This window comes from Miniopterus natalensis, chromosome 3 (assembly GCF_054644295.1).
Source record: "Miniopterus natalensis isolate mMinNat1 chromosome 3, mMinNat1.hap1, whole genome shotgun sequence".
NCBI classification, from domain to species: domain Eukaryota; kingdom Metazoa; phylum Chordata; class Mammalia; order Chiroptera; family Miniopteridae; genus Miniopterus; species Miniopterus natalensis.
The window spans coordinates 17,002,697-17,022,892 of NC_142083.1; the positions used below are offsets into that span (position 1 = coordinate 17,002,697).

The 20,196-nt window shown below is 34.9% G+C and overlaps 1 long non-coding RNA gene across 1 annotated transcript in view; it reads left to right on the plus strand.

The window, feature by feature from the left end:
* LOC107545927 (uncharacterized) overlaps positions 1-20,196 on the plus strand; it is a 119,474-nt gene that overhangs the window by 45,220 nt on the left and 54,058 nt on the right. The window lies entirely within an intron of this gene.

Genomic DNA, 20,196 nt, shown 5'->3' on the forward strand with positions numbered 1-20,196 from the left:
GTCAGCTGCACTGTATTGTGTGATTGAAATCTGCTAAGGTAGACATTGAGTATTCCCGCCACAAAAAAAGGTAACTGTGAGGTGACGAATATGTTTTATGTTGCTTACTTTGGTTGTGGCTATTATTTCATTATATGTATGTGTGTATATATATATAATTATCAAGTTGTATACTTTAATTATACACAATTTTTAATTATCAATTTTACTTTAATAAAGTTAGAAAATGCTGAGAATATGAAGGCAGGAATTTAGAAAGTGTTTGGGTCATTAGGATTAATTGTGAAGATACAGCACATTAACATTGATTATATTGTGATATGATATATAAGTTTTATAATTTAAAACCAGTTTGGGTCATGGTGTTTTGATATTTGCATCATATATACCTATGATTCTATTTCTACACACATATGATTATATACAAATTAAATATATGATTCAGTGTTTTTTTCTCCTTCCATGATCTTATTTCAGTGTTCTGATAGAGATACGAATCCTTCACTGAGTCTGTCTTTATTCTGTCTTCTTTTTCACTTGCACATTTTGATTGGCTTTATTGTATTTCGCTGTTATTATAGTCACTTGGTATATAAACATTCGTGCCGTTATATCTGCATTATAAAATCTATTCTATAGCATTTGAAAGTTTAAGTTTTATTACATTCAAATGTTTTCTCTTTAGATCAATGTTATTTGAAATTACTACTCTGGCTCTCCTCCCTGATACTAACATTTTTCTGACCCATTTTCATGTTCTCTACTTCTTTAGCATGTGCGTATGGAATATGTGAATATGGGATTTCCTTTTCTTTATACTTGAGTGGATGTACCTCACTAAGATTATTTCTTTGAGAAGTACATTTGGTAGTGTTGCTATCACCTCATTTTATTCTGGTTATTTCTTCTCGAGTCGTTGCAGTCAGTATTCCTCATATTCGATCTTGGACAGCATGCTCATTCTGTGTTCTGCGTTTCCCCCCGACCTTCTCGCTCATCCCACTCATCATGGTCCACTGTGTCTCTTCCCAACAGTCCTTCATTTTTCACCAGAGTTACTGGTGTCTTTTTTCCTGCTTTTCTGTGTTTTGATGGCTTTGGAAAGTAGATCTTGGTGGGCTGTGGGTATATGAATTGATGGATTTGCTCTCTACATTTTTTCAGTTACTGAATTGAAAGTACTGGGCAAAGATTTCTTCTGGTCTATAGGGAGAGCTGGATAACCCCTCATTTCAGGATGGGCTCCTGAGCCTTGGCCAGTGCAAGAGGCAATCTGCTGCTCATAGCTTCCTGCAGCCAACGTGTCCAGGAACTGCTTCTCCCTTCCCATGTGTCCCCAACGCAGAGACTCAGGAGAAAAAATCACTGCTTTTTGGTTAGTGTGGCAGCGTAAGACAATTACGTGGAGCTTTGGGGGCACTGTCCTTTAATCGCCATGTTTTCATGAGTGTTTGTCTTTGTGTTTGTTTAGTGTTGTTTCCCCATCTGTTTTATGAATAGTCTTTATTCCTTTATTAGAGGAGATAGGCTAGGCTACGTCGTTATAACAAACAAGCTTCAAAATATCTGTGTATTAGCACAGCAAGTTTTTATTTTCTATTCATTTCAGTCTGTCGCAGACCGGCCCTTTCTCAGGGGCGACTTAGGAATCAGGCCATTCTATTGTGTAGACGTAGATCTGGAAAAGCCAAACCCCAAACTCCCTGCTGAAGGGCAAAGACGGGCAGGGAAACGTCCTACAATGATGGGCCACCCCTCGGGGCCAAACCTCGACGTGTTTTAGATCACATATGTCTGCACTCTACCAGGCAGAGCTTATCACGCGGGCCCTGGCCAAACTGCGAGAAAGACTTGGAGGGTCAGATCTCTGTGTTCCTAAGAAGACAGTGCTTGGAACAACCTTCTTATCTGTGACAGAGCACTTTGGGTATGAAATCATTTTATTCCACTTCCCAACATAGATCCTTCTCACCCCTCCCTGTGAGAGACAATATAAAGTCCCATCTGGTCACTGATTACTGCTCAGAGTCCATGTCACTAGGAGCCATCAGATCCAGATGTGACTCTCTTTTGTCTGGAGACCTACAAATTTAAAAGGCAAATTATCTTCCCCGCTCTAGCACACAGACCCAATATGCCATGATGGGGCAGGCACTGATACAGACAATAATCACTCCCATTTGGAAAGGCAGAGAATGGGATGCGGACACTGTTGACACCAAAAATAATTTAAATCCCACCAGGAACAGATTTTATTGAAGTTCCCAGGCAGGATGCTGGGAGTGAAGGGGTGACCTTGATTAAACTTTTATTCTGCTCACTGGAGGGAAGTCCTTGTCTACTGCTTTTGCTACCTCTGTCTCTGATCCCTGAGAATTGTTTACTACTCATCTTGGCCACGTCTGAACTGGAGAATGAAGACAATATTTTCCTTGAACTGGAGAATGGAGACAATATTTTCCTCGAGGGGTCTACAATGAACCTTTCCTCTCCTGAAAGAAAGTAGGTACCTGGGGATTAAAAAATCTTGACGATTTAAAGTCTTCCCTGGATGAACTAACAGTTTCTTTGATAAGCCTACAGAAGCTTAATAAACTTCTGATCCATTTGTCTCTGCCACCTAAAATTCCTTTCCAGACACAGCTGCTGAGTGTATTTTACTTGCCTGTTTTCTAGCCCCCTGCTTCTCTTATTATCTTACTGGATGGGAGGGTGATCTTTAATTTGACCTTTTTCCTGGGTCTCTATTAGACCAAATTTGTTTTAATGGCCTCTTATAAAATTCCATTTCAGGAATATACTGCCCTGTACTTGGAAAGCCTTGAATTCCTAGAATCTCTCTTTTCCTTCTTCTCATATCTTTGAAAATGTGTCAATGGCTACAAACACTTACCACTGTCTTCCTTAATAAATCAAGTTTTATAAGCATGACTTCTGCCTCCAAATTTATAGCAGGTGACTTTTATATTTTGCAGTCTTTTACGTCTGTTGCCCTGCCACCCCTCTGGTAGTTGTTACCTTGCAGCCTGGGGCATGAGAAATAATGCTTTGAGTGAGATATAGTTTAGCTTTTTAGGAGAGCAGCACCCTATGTCTGTACCAATTTCTTTACTGATCAGAATAGACTAGACCATCCGGTAAAGCCTTGCTAAGCTCCATTGTCTTAATACATTAAAGCATTACTTATTATTAAAATTATATTTATGTACTTACAACCTCTGTGTCCACAGTTTATCTTTTGAATGATGATTCTGTGACTTCTTCCTTCCTGTAGCTGTGCCTTCTAACCCAGCTCTTCCACAGTGTAATGAATTCTCTTTCATACCCAATTATTTATGCAGTCAGTTAGCATTGGATGGTCGTTATAACTTTTGTGCCCTTTTCTACTTTACCCCAAGCCAAGAAAAAAATAAACCACCCTGTGCATTTTCTAACTCTCTGATGGTCACTATTTATCCACGTAAGAGTAGGTGTGTTTCCTGTTATTAAATAAATTACATATCCCTAGACCCCATATTTCCTTACTAAGCATTTTCTTAAATATGTGTGAGTTTTCATAATTTCCCTACTTTCTTTCTTTCCTTGGGTTTCAAATTCACATCCCTATTTTTTACCTCACTTTGCCTGTGGCAAAATAAGCAGGATCAGTGCATAGATGTCATATTAGAAAAAATGTGTAAAGCTCTTATTTTGTGAGTTCTCAATAATCATTGACCTACGTTAATATATATTCATGAAATATAAAGTAAAACAGTGAAGATACAATTGATTTCCTTTATTTCTCCATTTAATCAGTCTTGTACATTGTTTGCCCCTTTGTGGCAATTATCTGAGTATCGCTGTATTCTGCTGTTCATCAATAATGAAACCCATGGTATTTATCCAATTCTACTCTTACTGGATTTTTTATTAACTATCCTCAAAAACAGTTTTATGGGCCATTGGGGCCTAATTCAATGATATTCTTCCTGAAAAGTTGACCCAGCTGGTTAAAAATATGCTTTCCCTAACTAATTAACCCTGGTAGGTTAGAAGTGTGGTCATTTTAATTAGCTACCTAAGATAATGACCACCTCTTCTCACTGTTAGTTCCCACATACTCTGCTACATGCTTGGCTTGTCAGCTAATTTTAAAAAATCTACTTTATCTTCAAGAATTGTCACTTTCCTTCTTGTTTTAGAGATTACAGTGGAAGAAACACACAATAAAGAACAAGTAGTACAATTCTTTGAAGGTCAGAGCATCATTTTTCTTAAACTTTATTCTGCCAAAAACATCTTATCACTTCTCTAACAATCCTATCACATAGGGTGACACATTAAACTTTAAAACAAGATTGATTTTTTTCTCATAAACTTAATGACAACATTTTAATGCAAATTACTGTCCGTTGTTGTGCCCAGGTGTGAGGAAAAGATCAATCTCTTCTTTGAGTCTAAAATATGAGTCCCTCACTTAAGATATCTTTTTCTTTATTTTTTTATTTTTATTTTTTGAAGTTTGACTGCTTTATTGAAAAAGAAGAAATACAGTGATGAACCCAGCCATGAGCATGATGCCTCTGTCCTTGGTGCTGAGAAGGTTGGGCTATTTCTGATGTGCGCTGCAGAATCCGGCAGGGTGTGGGGTGCAGGGCTCAGACTCTATGTGGTCCCCGCTTTTCCTCCTTGGTTATGGGTGTGCTCTCCAGCTCGTCTTCAGTTGCAGTTGCTTATTCAGGATGGTTTTTCTATATTTTAGTTGTAATTCCAGTTGGGTCCTGGGAGAGTATCAGTATAGCTTCCACTCAGTCCGTCGCCACTTTTAATCTCAAATACTCAAGATACTTTTTTTCTTTAGTTGACATAAGAGAACATTGCTTATCTTAAAGGCAAATGTAAGAACAAAACCAAGATATTAATTTTCCCTACCCTGGCAATGAGACCTTGATACAGAAACAATTCTCTTCATACTGATGATGTTCTTATTAAGATGATATGAGCAACATCCATTAAACTGATTTGATGACTATAACTAGGATGGTAAATACAAGGTTGCTTATTTAGTTTATTACCAAATGTTGAAATAAATTTAAACATATGGACAAATTTATCAGAATAATATTCAAAGATTATATAGATTCCACCTATAACTTCAACATGTTCTTTCAATTCAAGTGACACATGGCAATCTCATTTTGGGAGAACATTAATAAAATATAATTTAAATTGGGCATTTTATGCTGTTTTAGAAAAGACAGTTTTTAAAAGTACAAAGAAAATACCATTTGTGCTTTCTAGGTAACTCTAGGAAAGTTCTATGCTTAGCCTTTGTGCTGTAATTTCATTATAAAATCAACTTCTTTTTAGTTGGCTGAAATCTGAGTTCTCTCAATGAAAAGCACATTATTTTGGATTTGTACAAACATTTTCTTCCAAGTTTTAAAATATGCCTACATATTAATCCAGGTTCACTTATATAATTTGTGAGGCCCTGATTAATTTTTTTTTTTTTTAATTGAGGCTCCTTCAAAAAGTAGAAAACACCACAGAAGTTTCCATTAAATATACTAAAATACAAAGTTTTATTTTTTATTTTTTCCATTGTCTTTCTCTAAGCTTTTAATGGTGATTTTTTACTTGCTATTTAATGCCACTCTAACTAAAGAAAATTTTAAGTTTAGATTTATTAGTAAGAATTTTGCCATTCATCTATATATAATGCAAAATCATTTTTAAAAACAATGATTGAACTACAGGATCAGTAGAAAACACTGAACAAAACAATCTCAGTTGTATTTGTTTCAGTTCTTGATAGATGGACATTCTACCAGCTCTCTCCACATTTGACTTACTGATAAGTAAAAAAAGAAAAAAAGAAAAAAAAGCCGAACATGGGGTCACTCCTGAGTGTCTCTGAGTGCAACATCACACTTTGCTTATTTTTTAAAAGATTAAATTGCAACCAGTTATTCACAGGATAATATGAATGAATTTGTGTTTTTATTTCTAATGAAAAGAATCTTGTAGGAGAATAAGTAGTGATACAAAAGTAGCACTAATTTCTTCTGTGTCTAGAAGCTTTGAAAACAAGTGGGGGGAAAAATGTTCACAAATATTTCCTAAGGCTAATCTCAACGAGCACTTCATAACTGGATGATATTTCTAAGATAGAAATTTGCTTTTAAATCTAATACTTTCACAATTAGTGTATTTCTTTAATTTTTACTGTATACTAGTTGGCACGAATGTTACCCCATATATTTAGTCTGCAGAAATGAATTATGTATTAAAACTTCAGTTTAATTTCACATACCATTTTACACATTAAGGCATTTTAATATTAGTTAATTTAGAGTCCCATGAACTTCCTTTGAATTTCTACAGGAGGTCTAAAGAATAAGTGGTTCTGAGATAGAGGAACAGTCTAGGTCTCCCTGGTATTATTTTTGCCCTCAGACGTCCACCCTCTGGACTCATGTTTAGTAATTTGCCCACACAGGGCATTGTTCATTTTCTCCCCCTTTCCCCTACCTTTTAAACCTGTGATATCTCTGCCTTATTTTTGTTGCCTCCAGGTGCACTCTAGTGTTCTAAAGCTTTGTTCTCTTTGGTCATATCTCAGGTGTCTCTGGCCATCCACACCGTGTAGACCGTCCTACTAGCATACTGATAGAGAACATTCCCTAGTCTATTCCAGGGCCTGGGGGACACACACTCTGCTCTCAGGTCTCCCCCTCTGCTCTCAGGAATCCACCAATGTTAAGACTCTAGCCCTGACTCAACACATTATTTATCTGTATCTAGATTTGGGCATAAGATAATTTGGTAACCATGATTCTCCTACATCTTTTATTTTAAGTTAAAATTTAGAATTGTAAAAGTCAAAAGCCCAGGATTGACTATTTCTATGGACTTTCATATGTTATCCCTCATTACCTCTTTTCCTAGGGCCGTGAATGTGATATGCAGCATCTACATGCACTTGGGATAAAAATGCATAGACTACAAAGAACAGGGTATGGAGAGAAAACAGTTACCATCTAAAAATACCTTTATGTACAATAATTGCTTTGGGGCATAGCTCTCTGAAACCAATAAAAGAAAAAAATTGTTTCTCATTTATTTTTAAAATAATCAGAAGTGAGAAAATTGCAGGCAGTAGAAATGAACACATCCTTTTGTTTATACAAAGATAACATTTATTATTTTACTACATTTAAAAAGGAAATATGGTATGTTCATTATGTGAAACTTAGATTGAGCAACATGTTGGACACTAATAAAAGCATTTTTCTAAAGATACAAATTTCAATCACTTTGAGTTAAATGTTTTCAAATTCATTATATTTATCATATAATTATACAACATAATGCAGCATTTCCGATACAAAATTACCCATAATAGCCTTACTGTTGACACACTACCACATGCACCTCTAAGTAAGGATACAAGTCTACAGTGCCCTAACCTCCAGGTAGGCAGGGTCCTCGGCCACTTCAAGGTATGGCTGATCTGTCTCACCCTTCTCGGTGGCTTCTCTCACTCTCACTGTGCACTAGATCAAGGAGGAAACTCTAACAGGGATCATCCTTCGAGCATTAAGAGGGTGGAAGGACTTCAGAAAACTCAGCAGCAGATCAGTGCATCTCACAATTATTTTCAGCTGCTTCCAGTTCATCGACTTTTATACCCTCCCCAAACCATCTTTTTTCAAAATATCGAATGTATCTTTAAATCCAATGTATCCTTTATATCCCTAAAAGTTGTTAAGATGGGCCTCTTTTTGCACGTTTTTGAACAATGAATATCAAATTTAATTGGTTTCTTTCTTGCTATTTTCTCTCTTCAATCTGTCATTTTTGTAGCACCGAGCTGTCTTCTAAGAGCTGTTCATCCCCGAATATAATAGTGTACAAAAGAAATTTGGGTGACTCCCTGTTGATCAAACAGGGATCTCATATGTAATAATTACTTTGGGAGCCTTGATTCTGGGAATATAAAGATATGGGAGTTTATTAATTGATAAATCACAGATGTCAACAGACACACGGAATATCTGATGTGGTGGGTTTAGACTTTGGTGTGTGAACATGGCATGTTCACTGTGGTGTCTAGTTTCTGTCCCATTGGCACTGGGAAATGCGGAGGACATATATGAACCCACATGCCCATAAACATCAGCCGGAGTGAGAGGTTACAGATGGAACCGTGGGATTGCTTCATGGTTAGTTTTATGTGGTTCGTGAAATAAAATACAGAAGAGAGTCATGGGGAAATGTGGAAAGTTATCCCAAAGAAAGACTTAAAGCCACGGTTAAACAACTTAAATTGGAAAACCGACATATACATAGAAGAGTTAAGCAATGCGTATTTGAAGGAATTAGGGTAATTCATGTTTATTCCATAACACGTTGGGCAGCATGACTTTCTCACACATGGAGGCTCTTCTTATCTTTTGTCATGAAGTTTTTCTATAGGTGTAACAGATCATTGCTTTGTGTAAAAATATAGATTTCTTCCATTGCAAGATTATAATTGGCCTGTGATATACAATAGGTTTTACATGAGATCTCTCATCTCATGTCCACTGTAAACTTTATGCAATTGTGAATACAATCCACGTATTCTTTTCACCTAATTCCTCTCAAGCTCCAGGTTCTAACTAAACCCTAGAAATTGTCTAAAGGTGCATTCATTTTTTGCCATTTTCCTTCCTGTAAACTACACATTTTACCATATGTCACATGACTATAGAACAGCTGTAATTTCCCAGAATGTTACTTTCTCTAAAAGTTTTTGTTGCTGTTATTTGTTTTAAACTTTATGAGCAGGAAGCTGCTTTTGTAATAATTTCCCCTAGTTAAAGTATTCTTTTGGTACCGTTCTTCATTCGTCCAAAAATCTCCCTTCATTTGCACCCCAAATATTTCAACAATCCTAGGAGTTTTCAGTATCCTCTGAAAGGAGACGTGTCCAAAATTAAGTGTATTAATTAAGATAATTCTCCGCCCAAATGATTTTCATCTCCACCTGCTTTTAGTTACTTTCACAATAGTTCCCACTGTGGATCTTGTAACTACCCAAAGCTCTTTCCCCTTAGATATCTTAGTTGTAAACACACCAGTCTCTCGCCACAAATATTATGCTTCAAGTTCTCTCACATTCTTAATAACAACATTGCTTGCCTAATAGTCTTCTAAGGTTTTACTTACTTCTGGACTTTTTTGGATGTCAAACCTGGGCATGCTTTTTCTCAATCCATGTTAACCATCAATCAAAAAGATAGATCTTTGTCAACCATTATGAAGTGTGTAATTATTAATGTAACCTCATGGGCACTCTCATACGGTGACACAATGATCACGGTAAAATTCTAGAGAGCTATCTTGAACTAACCTGACACCTGAATTTATTAGCAACTTTAAGAAGATATTGCCTTAAACATTTTTTATTTAACAGAATAGCTTTGTGTGATTATCTGACCATGATTGCTTTTCTATAGATTACAAAATGATTTATATAAAATAATGAGTGGTTTAAGCAATTCATCGAGCCTTCTGATAGTAGGCACAAATTATTCAAAAACTGTTATTTTCCCTGTTTATCATGTTAAAACTAAAACAGAAAGTCTGAATAAATATAAATAGTACTATAGATAACTAAATGAATAGATTCAGCAAAAATTGGTCACCTTATTTGCTTTGTATATATATTTATTAAAGACTGTTTCAATATTAAACCCTGTGCAATGAAAAATCTTTTCTTGTCAATTTCTCCTAAAACTTTAAATTCCTCTGTCCCAGGTTACCTCCCCTAAGAAAAAGGTAATTGGAAATGATGGAATATTAATAAACTTTTCCAGTGGGCTCAAGGCAGCAACAAAGGAAACAGAAACAGACCATAAAACAATATTTATTCTCTGTGTCTTCTGAAAATAACTCTTTGCTGGTTTCAGCTCTTCAATTGGGGCAACTATATTAAAGAAAAAATATGATTAGTTACTAAAAATGGTTGATAATATAAGACAGAAGATAATACTATTTAGGCAGGCAGTATATTTTGGCCCTGCTTGCATTGTATTTTGTAGGGTTTAGTGTGCTCTCCCATGAAACAAGAGACCCTGTGTGGCATAAAAGAGTCAAACAGTAATTACTGTTGTTGCAAAAACCTGATTAATAACTGTAGATGCAAATGATTCTCCAAAATTTCTTCCTATGTTAAATCAACTGGACCATCTTTTACTTTCTCAGAATTTGCTTTAAAATTTCCTGACTTTAATTATGATCTATGTCTTTTTTCCACCTGTAAACCTATACTTCAGTATATTTTTATAATTATTGTTTTTAGAACACTTTTTCATTGCTCACAATCCATTTGTGAAAAAGAAAACATGTAAAGAATGATCTAAAGCTTATTTTCATTTTATTTCTTATAATTTGTTCAATTTGAAATAGTTTCAGATTTACAAATATTTTCAATAACAAAGAACCAGTCTGTTAAGGCTAGCATGTGACTTGCATTCCTCATTTTGTTAATGTAGTGTAGCACATTAATTGATTTGCAGATAATACAAACTGATGTTTCAACAAACATTCTTGCATCCCAGGAATAAATCCCACTTGATATCTGATGCTTCCAATGTGCTGTTGAGGTTGGTTTACTAGTATTTTGTTGAGGATTTTGCATTTATGTTTATCAGATATATTGGCCTATAACTTTCTTTCCTTCTTGTATTTTTGTGTTGGTATCAGGATAATGCTAAACTCATAAAATGAGTTTGTAAGTGTTCTCTCCACTTCAATTTTCTGGATGAGTTTGAGAATAATTGGCTTTTTTTTTTTTAAAGTAAATCCTGCTGTTTGTAACATGGATGTACCTGGATGGCATTATGCTAAGCTGGTCACAAAAAGACAAATCCTTCCTGATTCCATTTCTATTAGGTATCTAAATAATCAAACTTACAGAAGCAGAGAATACAATTGTGATTGTCAGGGACTGGGAGGTGGTAGGCATGGGGAGTTGTGGTTCAGTGGGTGTAAGTTTCAGTTATGCAAGATGAATAATTTTTAGATATCTGCTGTACAACAGAGTGCTGGGACTTAAAATGGTATTATGCACTTCAAAATTTAAGTGGGTAGATCACATCATACCAAAAAACAAAAACAAAAAGACAAAACCAATGGCATTCAAGGCAACTTTGGGTGTGTTGGATATGTCTATTGCCTTGATTCTGGTGATGATAAAATGGGTGTTTGCTTATATCCGAATTCATCAAGTTGAGCAGTTCTTGTATATTAATTATACCTTAATAAAGTTCATAAAAATAATTATCTAAGGAAGTTTTATTTATCATATTTTAATAACTAATATGTAAGTAAAAAAATTTGACATAACCTGGGCTATAGACAGATTATAATGTATTAAAGTTTTATTTTTCTTCCTTATAAATATATGTTGTTTTTGAGAAAATAGAAATTTAAATTATAATCACCAGCCCCCAATTATATTTAACTTTCACGTTCTAAAAACAACTAAACTTTGCTTCAGAACCAATATATCTCTACTTCTCAGAAATATGGGGTTATCTCATTCTTAGCTACAATACAATGACTGTTTGTTTCCCTGTGCTTTATAAATTTCAAGAAAAATATTGTCATTCATGATTGCTCTTTCTTTTAAAATCAAAATGGACTGAGCATTTTGGTAATCTATTTATTATATTGGACAATAAAGCATATGTGTTAACATTTAAAAATGTCAAACACATTTGCTTAATTGAACAGGTTTCTTACAAGATGTTAGTATGCATATCAATAAATGGAAAATAGAATTTTGACCTTCCAAATGGTCAAATTAACATTTAAAATAAATCTAAAACATATTGAGACATGACTTATTTTTCTGGAAACATTGCATTACTTATCGATTCACGGAGATTTAATACAGATATTGAATGGACAAAATGAAAACAAAACATTACTCATTTTGTACTTCAACACTGAAATATCAATTTATAAATTAATTTCCAACATGCAATCATATTCTTTAGATGCTATAAAAGAATGTTCAATAAACAAGTCATTTAAAAACAATCACTGATTTTTTAGCAGGCATATAGCAATACTAACTAACTTTCTCAATTTACAACTCTTTGAGGAACTTATTTACTATTAATACCATGTTTGGATATGGAAACTAATGCACACAAAGTGTAAATAACTCATCCAACACTCACAGCTAGAAAATGGTAAAACTGAGTTTTACCCTTATGTCTTAACAACATTGAATTTTTACATTGTTATGAATTTTCACAAAATTTTATTAAGGTTCTCAGATCTCTTTAAATAATCAAAAACACACACAGCATGTGTAGAATTGTGAATATATGTATTTACATATATGTAGATATTTCTGTATACGTGTGTGTACATGTATGTTCATGTGTGTATGAAATTTTGCATTCCATGGGCCCTTTCACTGTATTTCATTACCCAAGCCAAGAAATTTTCTTCTTCGTCTCTATTCTTGATCCTGCTAAACAGAGTCAATTCATTCTTTGAGTAGTTTTTATTTTTACTAACATACAACAAGTGCATTTTAATTACACAATAGTTCACCATGTTGCCTTCCCACCTTCTCCTCCTCACTGTCCAGCAAATCCCAGGTGCAGGGGTAAGAAACAAAAATGAGTTGTGTTCATTCCATTTAAGCCAATATCTTGTTTAATGCCAAAACCAATTCTTAATTTTTTAACCACCTAAATATCTACATTTCTTTTTTTAACACAATTATAACTGGATATTCTGCTATTCATAGCAAATGCTTGCTGAGACATTGTTTGCACTCTTTCTTAATATAAGGTGTCTATTCTAGCGCAAACTATATTAACAGAATGTTTTCATCACCATTGCCTACAACAATTCATGACCCATGATAGTCCTTAAGTATACTTCAGTTAAATAGGTACAATATATCAATAAAAGTTGAAAATCTTATTTTATAAAATATTGTTTGTGACCCACAGGAATTAGTAATCTAACACGAGTGAAAACATAATCCCTAAATTTATAAAATAAAGCTCATTCTTTTTTAGTTTACATCTATTTAGTTCTAAATAGATATAAAATCTTTTCTCCTTTTTTAAAAATTTGAAAATTGAAATATAATAAATGTATTTTAAAAATTCTTTGAAATGCAACATATGTTCTGTCCCCGAGGCCATGTGTAGCTTTTGCGGTGGGAAGAGTATAGAGGAATATTGGTTGCCTGGGTCACAGGCTAAAAATGGACCCTCCCCTATCTCCAGATGTTCCCTGTGGTCCCGGGATAGGCTCTCCCTCCTCTCCCCACTGAGATGCTATCTTTGTCTGTGGAATGACAATTGTTGTCCTGACTTTTTGCAGTATCATATTTAGTTCAAGCAAATATGCACATATTCTATGCAAAGGTAAGAGGACTTTCAAAAGCACTATAAATTACTTAGATCCTCTCTCTGCCTGATAATATAAACAGCAGATAGTCATGGCCTTTAGTCATATAGATAATTGTAATTTAGAGGAAAGCAGAAAACTACTAGGTCAGCATTAATCATATTATAATATTAGTCAATAAAATACCTTTAGTAGGAATCATCTGGAAATTCAAGAAAAATAGTTTTGCTAAATATCATTCTTTTTGATTTTAATGAGAAGTGTAAATTTACTTATGTTTTTTCCAGCAATTAAATCTGTCATGGAGTAGGGATAACTTGGAGTTATTGAAAAACTGCAGAAAATCTTGAAAATTATATATTTTACTAATTTAGTTAGGTTTATGTCATTTTCTTAATTAAGTAAATAATATCTACTTTTTCATCATATACTAATCAAATGTCCTTGAAATGCCTCCTCAATTAATAAATTGCACGTGTAACTAAATTTTAACTTTTGTAAAGATATAATTTAATGCATATAAGAAACAAGTAAATTCTCAGTGCGGCCATATTTGAATATAATTTCCAAGATTTTCAGAGATGTTTTCTTAGAAAATGTATACATTTTCAGGTGGAATGGGTGTATTAACTTATATGACGCCAGTCATTGTTTAGTTTATACATGCCTGTGGTTCCATTCAAAAACGAATAGAGGTTTGAATTATTTAGATGTCTATTTGAATATTTCACTTCCATAAACTATATTGTACAAAAGCTAGTTACCTAAAAGTACCTATGTTTCACATTCATTGTATGTTATCTATTCTGTTTTACAAACCATGGCACGAATATTGAGGATGGTGCTAGAAAGTATACTTCAGAAGAAATTACAAATAGAAGTATTTTAAGTAGTTTCTCATTTTACATTGCGTGATTTAGCATTTAAGTAAATTGGGTGAGTGATGATGTTGAGATTCTTGACAGAATAAAGCATCATTTACAAGTGTTAAAAAAAAGTCATGTAATCAAATTTACTGTATTCTTTGAACTATGGTATTTTACATTGCATATTTTATAAGCAAAATATTTATACCTTAGTCAGTTTGCAAATAATTTGATCTTTAATTCTGCTGAATAAGTGTTTGATGAAGCAGGGGATTCATCATTAAAAGTCAAGTTTACCCCACTTATCCTCCAGTCTGTGTATTTCCCAGGCAGATAAGAAAAGATATAACATGCATAGTTGGATGGGTTAACAAATGACACTGCTTTATAAATATGGTCAGGATACTCTTTTAAAATGTTAAAAATTGTATATTTTATAAGGATTTCAGCTAAAACTTGATAACTGAGGGCAATGGGAGATGATTATAGCCAGTTTCTAATTATGATATGGGACATTATTCATAGATAGCAAAACCTATCCAACATTCTTAACTCCTCACTATGTCTATATAAAAGAATAAGAAAAATTTCAAAGACTGTTCATGAAAGGAGGAAATTGGAGCAGTAGCATGTGGCATCCTAATTAGAACACTTCTTAATTCAACTAAATGAGGGGTGGGGAAGAGAATTACCAACAGAAATTGGTGCTAATTATAAGAAAGAGATGTGGTATCTCACTACCCAGAATGATAATTGGTGACTTGCAATGGCTCAGAAGTTGCCAAGTACTAATTTTAAGATGGAAACTTGGATACTTCTTTTTCTTGTATGTTAGCTGGTGGTTTTCTTTTGTTTGCTCATGAACTGCCTTGAAGAGACAAGGGATAAAGAACCAATGTTCCTTCAGAATGGTTCTAACGTAAGAACCGTAAAAGGAAGCCTCTTCAGAGTCTGCAAAGTTCCCATCTAGAAGGGCTTCTATAAAAAAATGTATTGTGGTGATATTGGTTAATAAGATGATATAGGTTTCAAGTGTACATTTTTATGATACATGATCTCTGTATGGCATTGTGTGCTCACCATCCAAAGTCAAATCATCTTCTGTCACCATTTATTGGGTCCTCTTTGCCCTTTACTAGCCTCCCACCCCCCTGCCCCCTGGTAACCACCACACTCCTGTGTGTGCCTGTGAGTTTCAGTTTTCTATCCCACATACGAGTGAAAGCTGCAGCCATACCACCCTGAACATGTCTGATCTGGCCTGATCCAGAAAGGCTTTTGAGACTAAGAACAAAGTCACTGGGCTCCTTTGGGTCAGACCACTAAATAAGCAGCCTGCAGAGGCTCCATCTCAAAGCAGGTTAGGAAGAGGCTGGGGGGAGGGAAAGGCATCTTTAAGATTCATAGCATTTCCTTTAGTCTCAAGAATTTGAGGTTTTAATCTTTTTAATCTCAATACACTAATTTATGGAGAGCCTAAGATTATTGTCCGTTCTTTAATATAAATCTGAGCCCTGCTATGCACGCTGTGTATGGAATCCAGTACCCGTACCATCTTGTGGAGATTGGTTATTCAGTTATCTGCAATTGGTGAGTACAAGTTATTGAAAGTTATTTGAAATTGATTAAATGAAGTTGCACCAGGCAATAGAAGGTATGAAATTAGAAAAAACCTCCATATTGATGGCTCCCCAGGGCTGAGGGGATCTGTCTTTGGCATATACATCCCATGTGCCCCACCAGACTGCCCCTTTGCACACTACATTCCCATTCCTGTGCTCTTTAGCTAAACAAACTTGGTGCTCAGTAAATCCTATTTTGTCTCATGAGTTTGATCTTGAAGTCCAAGACCACTGCTGTTGGTCAAGCAGAGCTGGTAAAAGACCTACTCACTAGACTCCCAGTGATACCCTTCACTGCTTTCATGGTAATCCCCACAGGACACTCGACTGATGCTCTTAAAGTATATTATCATGCCAGTCCTCAGCTCAGAGCTCCCCAGTTGTTTCCTGTCTCTGCAAAAAACAAGAACACAGCACTTCTGCAATGGCCAGAAAGGCATTAAGCCATCTGGCCGCCTTTCTCTCTCTCACCTCTTTTCCTGTTACTGTCTCACTCCCTCCGTCACATGGGCCCCAGCACTGCTTCTAGACTGCACCTCACTCATGTCTGCCTTCGTGTCCCTGCTGGTGCTTGTCCTTTTGCCTGGAATGTCCTTGATCCAGAGGCACATAGTTTTCTTCATATCTCTCATATACCTGTGGGAAAATTACCTATCAGTGAGTACATCCCTATCTTTCCCATTAAAAATTGAACCATCTCCCCTAGTTTTTCCTTTCCTTTTATTTTATTCTCTGTGACATTTTCTGCTTTAACGTGCTATATATGTTATTATTTTATTATCTGTCTTTTTCACTTGCTAATAGGTAACCTCCACATGGGCAGGTATTGTGGAAATACCACTGTTTCTTAAATTAAAAAAAAAAAAAAAAAAGGCTAGCAGCAGATACTGATAAATAAGTATTATATCAAAATCACCTTTTATATGTAAAATATTTAAGCTACCTTCTGGAGTAGCTGAGACTTTAATTACAATTTATTACAGTTATATATAAGAAAAATGTATACCATATATAAAACCACTGATTTTATTTATAGCAATAAACAATGCATGCCCTAAAAACAGTTATTTATTAACAACCTACCTGCAAGTGAATATTTTACAGTGAATAAATAGTTGCACATTATTTATCTCTATTATTACAAAATAACTCTGGAGTTAGGAAGAGAGCATGCTAATATAACAATTTTAAATATTAAAGAATATTGTGTTTAGAAAGACTAAATTCAAGCCAGAAACCAATTTACCTTTTACTCTCTAAATTATATTTCAATGGTCACAAACAAAACAGTATTATTTTCACCTGCATTGTGCTGGTTTTCAATCCTGTTTCTATCCTTTCTGATATTTCTAACACAATGCCTTTTCCACCTATAGCCACATTGTTAATATTTATATTTATACAGATGATAGAATTGTTCTTAAAGATCGCTTTTCCAACTTCACAGATAAGACAGAGATGCCCCCTTTTATGCTTTGATAATGGCTTATGAAGGCTCTTGACCATATTAGGGTAAGATCTGTTCAAGTGTCAGCCACTCCTGAAGCACACTATGCACCTCCAAGGCATGTTCTTTCACCGTAGCACTCAGTATTAAATACCCAACCACAGGCACCTCCAAGACACTGATGGAAGTAAACCCGCCAGACTTGTTTGCCCCTTTCCCCAATATATCACCTTGCTACATTTGCAAAAATAACCCATCATAGCAAATGGCTATGAAATTTATTTTCCCACAATACCAAAGAGAAAATTATTCTACTTTCCTAAATGTTGCTTTTGCCAATGGTTGGCTTAAAAGTTGAAATTGTAATCATAGTTCTACTAGGAGGTACCATATTCAGATAGGGACAAATAAAATAAGAAGGTAAAATCTCTAAGATGAGAACAATGCCCAGAAAAAGAATGTGAAAATAAGTTGATGAAAAATCTTAAATATTTAAATGTATGCTTGAAAAGAATTTAAAGCAAAGATTGAACTAGTTATATTGGATTTTGCTGATGACATGCATACAAGCCAAGCAGTAGAATAAAGAGTGTCCAGTGATATAGAGTCTCACAAAGGTCACATTGCATCTTCCTTATATTTGCCTGCAACTGGAAACAAGTATTGTTTTTTTTTCCATTTCTTTTTCATGTTTTTCAAATTATAAGGGTAAAGTAGATGGGACAGACAACAAGAAATATATGTAAAAGCTAACAGACAGTAAGATCTCACCACACAATTCCTTGATTGCATAACTTATTGTTAGAAGATGCAACTGCACAAAGCACTTACTGATTTTATGTGAATTTTGCTTTATGAGTTAGAAACATTAGAACTCCAAATAAGACTGTACATGTAAACAGGTTGATAGATAGGATGTTATATGTAATTCATGTGAATATTTATGAAATTAAATGGTAGATGTGAGAGAATATGGAAAAATAGCAACCATATGAACATGACCGAGCTATTGGTAACAACCTCAATCTACTCTGAAGGAAATTAATAAAAAACAAAACATACTTTACTTAAAAAAGTTTCAATAAACTAATCTATGCTTATGTTCTACCTTATCCTTAATTCACACTCTTTCATTTACATGCTTTAAATTTTAATTGATATGTATAGATTACATCATATATGCATAGTGTCCGTCCACAGCGCATCATACTTCATCAAGAAAAGCTAAAACCAAACAAATATAAAGAAGAGTGCATATAATATGCTCTTTGTTTTACAACTAATCATCTGTATCTTATATGCCTTTATTATTTACTCAGGCACGCCAAGCACATTTTTAAATAGGGCACGCTATGTTGACTTAGTAATTTATTCAACTGTATTTATCATGCATCGGATGCTGGTGTTAAACACCAGGGATACTGCTCCGAGCTAGAAAGATATGATCTCTGTCATTAAAGTGCTTGTTTTCTAGACACATCGAGCAAGGATATGCATAATGCGTGCTGATGTCCAGTGCTCACCAAGCCTCCACTGGATAACCTTAGCTGTCCTGCTATCCTTAAAGCAGACTTGAAATGATGTGGGACAACAGCGACAGCTCAGATATGGTTCCAATTCACTAATTCATTATACAATACAGAGCACTGTTGCTGCCACAGGCTTTATATGAAACACCAGGAGTCATTTTCTGAAGGGCTCGATGATCTCTGCACGATGTGGTCCCAGATAATGAACATGCCCTCTAACGAAAAAGCCTTGATCTTTTCCCATAAAAAAATTAGATGCTTTTGGCAGGGCAGCTGCCTACAATGCATTTTACATTTTTAAAAAAAGTTTATGGCTAACTTCCATATTTCCTGGCAAGACATCTGGCAAATACTTTTAAGTGAAAAATTCCCTAATCAGCATCATGTAATAAAGCCAACATTTTTACAACTTTTCTGGCATAGCAGTGTATTTACTTCACAGAAAACAACCCCGTTTAGGAATATTCTGACTACAGATGATATGTGAATCGCTTAAATACTTGGACAGTTTTTAGCCTGATCACAACTCCAAACACCAACTTTGAGACCAAGTGTTCAACTCTATCAAATTCGCTTCATCATAGAATTTTATAATTCTGAGAAATGGATTATATAATTTTTGAGTCAACATTGTCAGTGTGTCAGCACCAAAATAAAGTTTTGTAAATTTTGAACTTTTGATAAAAGGCTAACAACCCATAAGAAAATGTACTGCTCCTTTAACATGTCTCAAGGATGGTTACATTGTTGATGTAGACACTTAGGACAGCAGGACACAATCACATCTATGTGATTGTTTTGACCAATTCCTCTGGAGATACTGTGGGATTTTTTTCAGTTATTATTTCTTCTTAATTGCTAGGCAGTGTACTCTATGATAGCTCTTCAGAAGTCCAGCCCTAGAGAGCTGACTGTACAATATGCGATGCATAGCTCGAGGGTCCCTCAAACACAACCTGTCCAAAGCTACTCTTACCTCCAACGCTGGTCCTCCTTTTATGTCCCCACTGTGAGAACACGTGCCACATGAGTCTACTTAGAAAATGAGCCAGAAAGCTCAAGTCACTTCTGACACTTTTTTGCTTTTATTCCCTATACCCTGTGACACTTTAGGATTTAACAACTAGTTCTACAGATAAAGAAAAGTCCTGACTTTAAGAATTTTTTTAAATTTGCATGATGTAAATACTCCTACAGGCTGATTTTAACTACTAATATTGTCAATTTTCTGCCCCGCCAACTCTAACCAAAACACTTGAAGGCGATTGTAGGGGCTCTCAGAGTGTAGTTACTGGGCCAACAATATCAGAAATAATGTG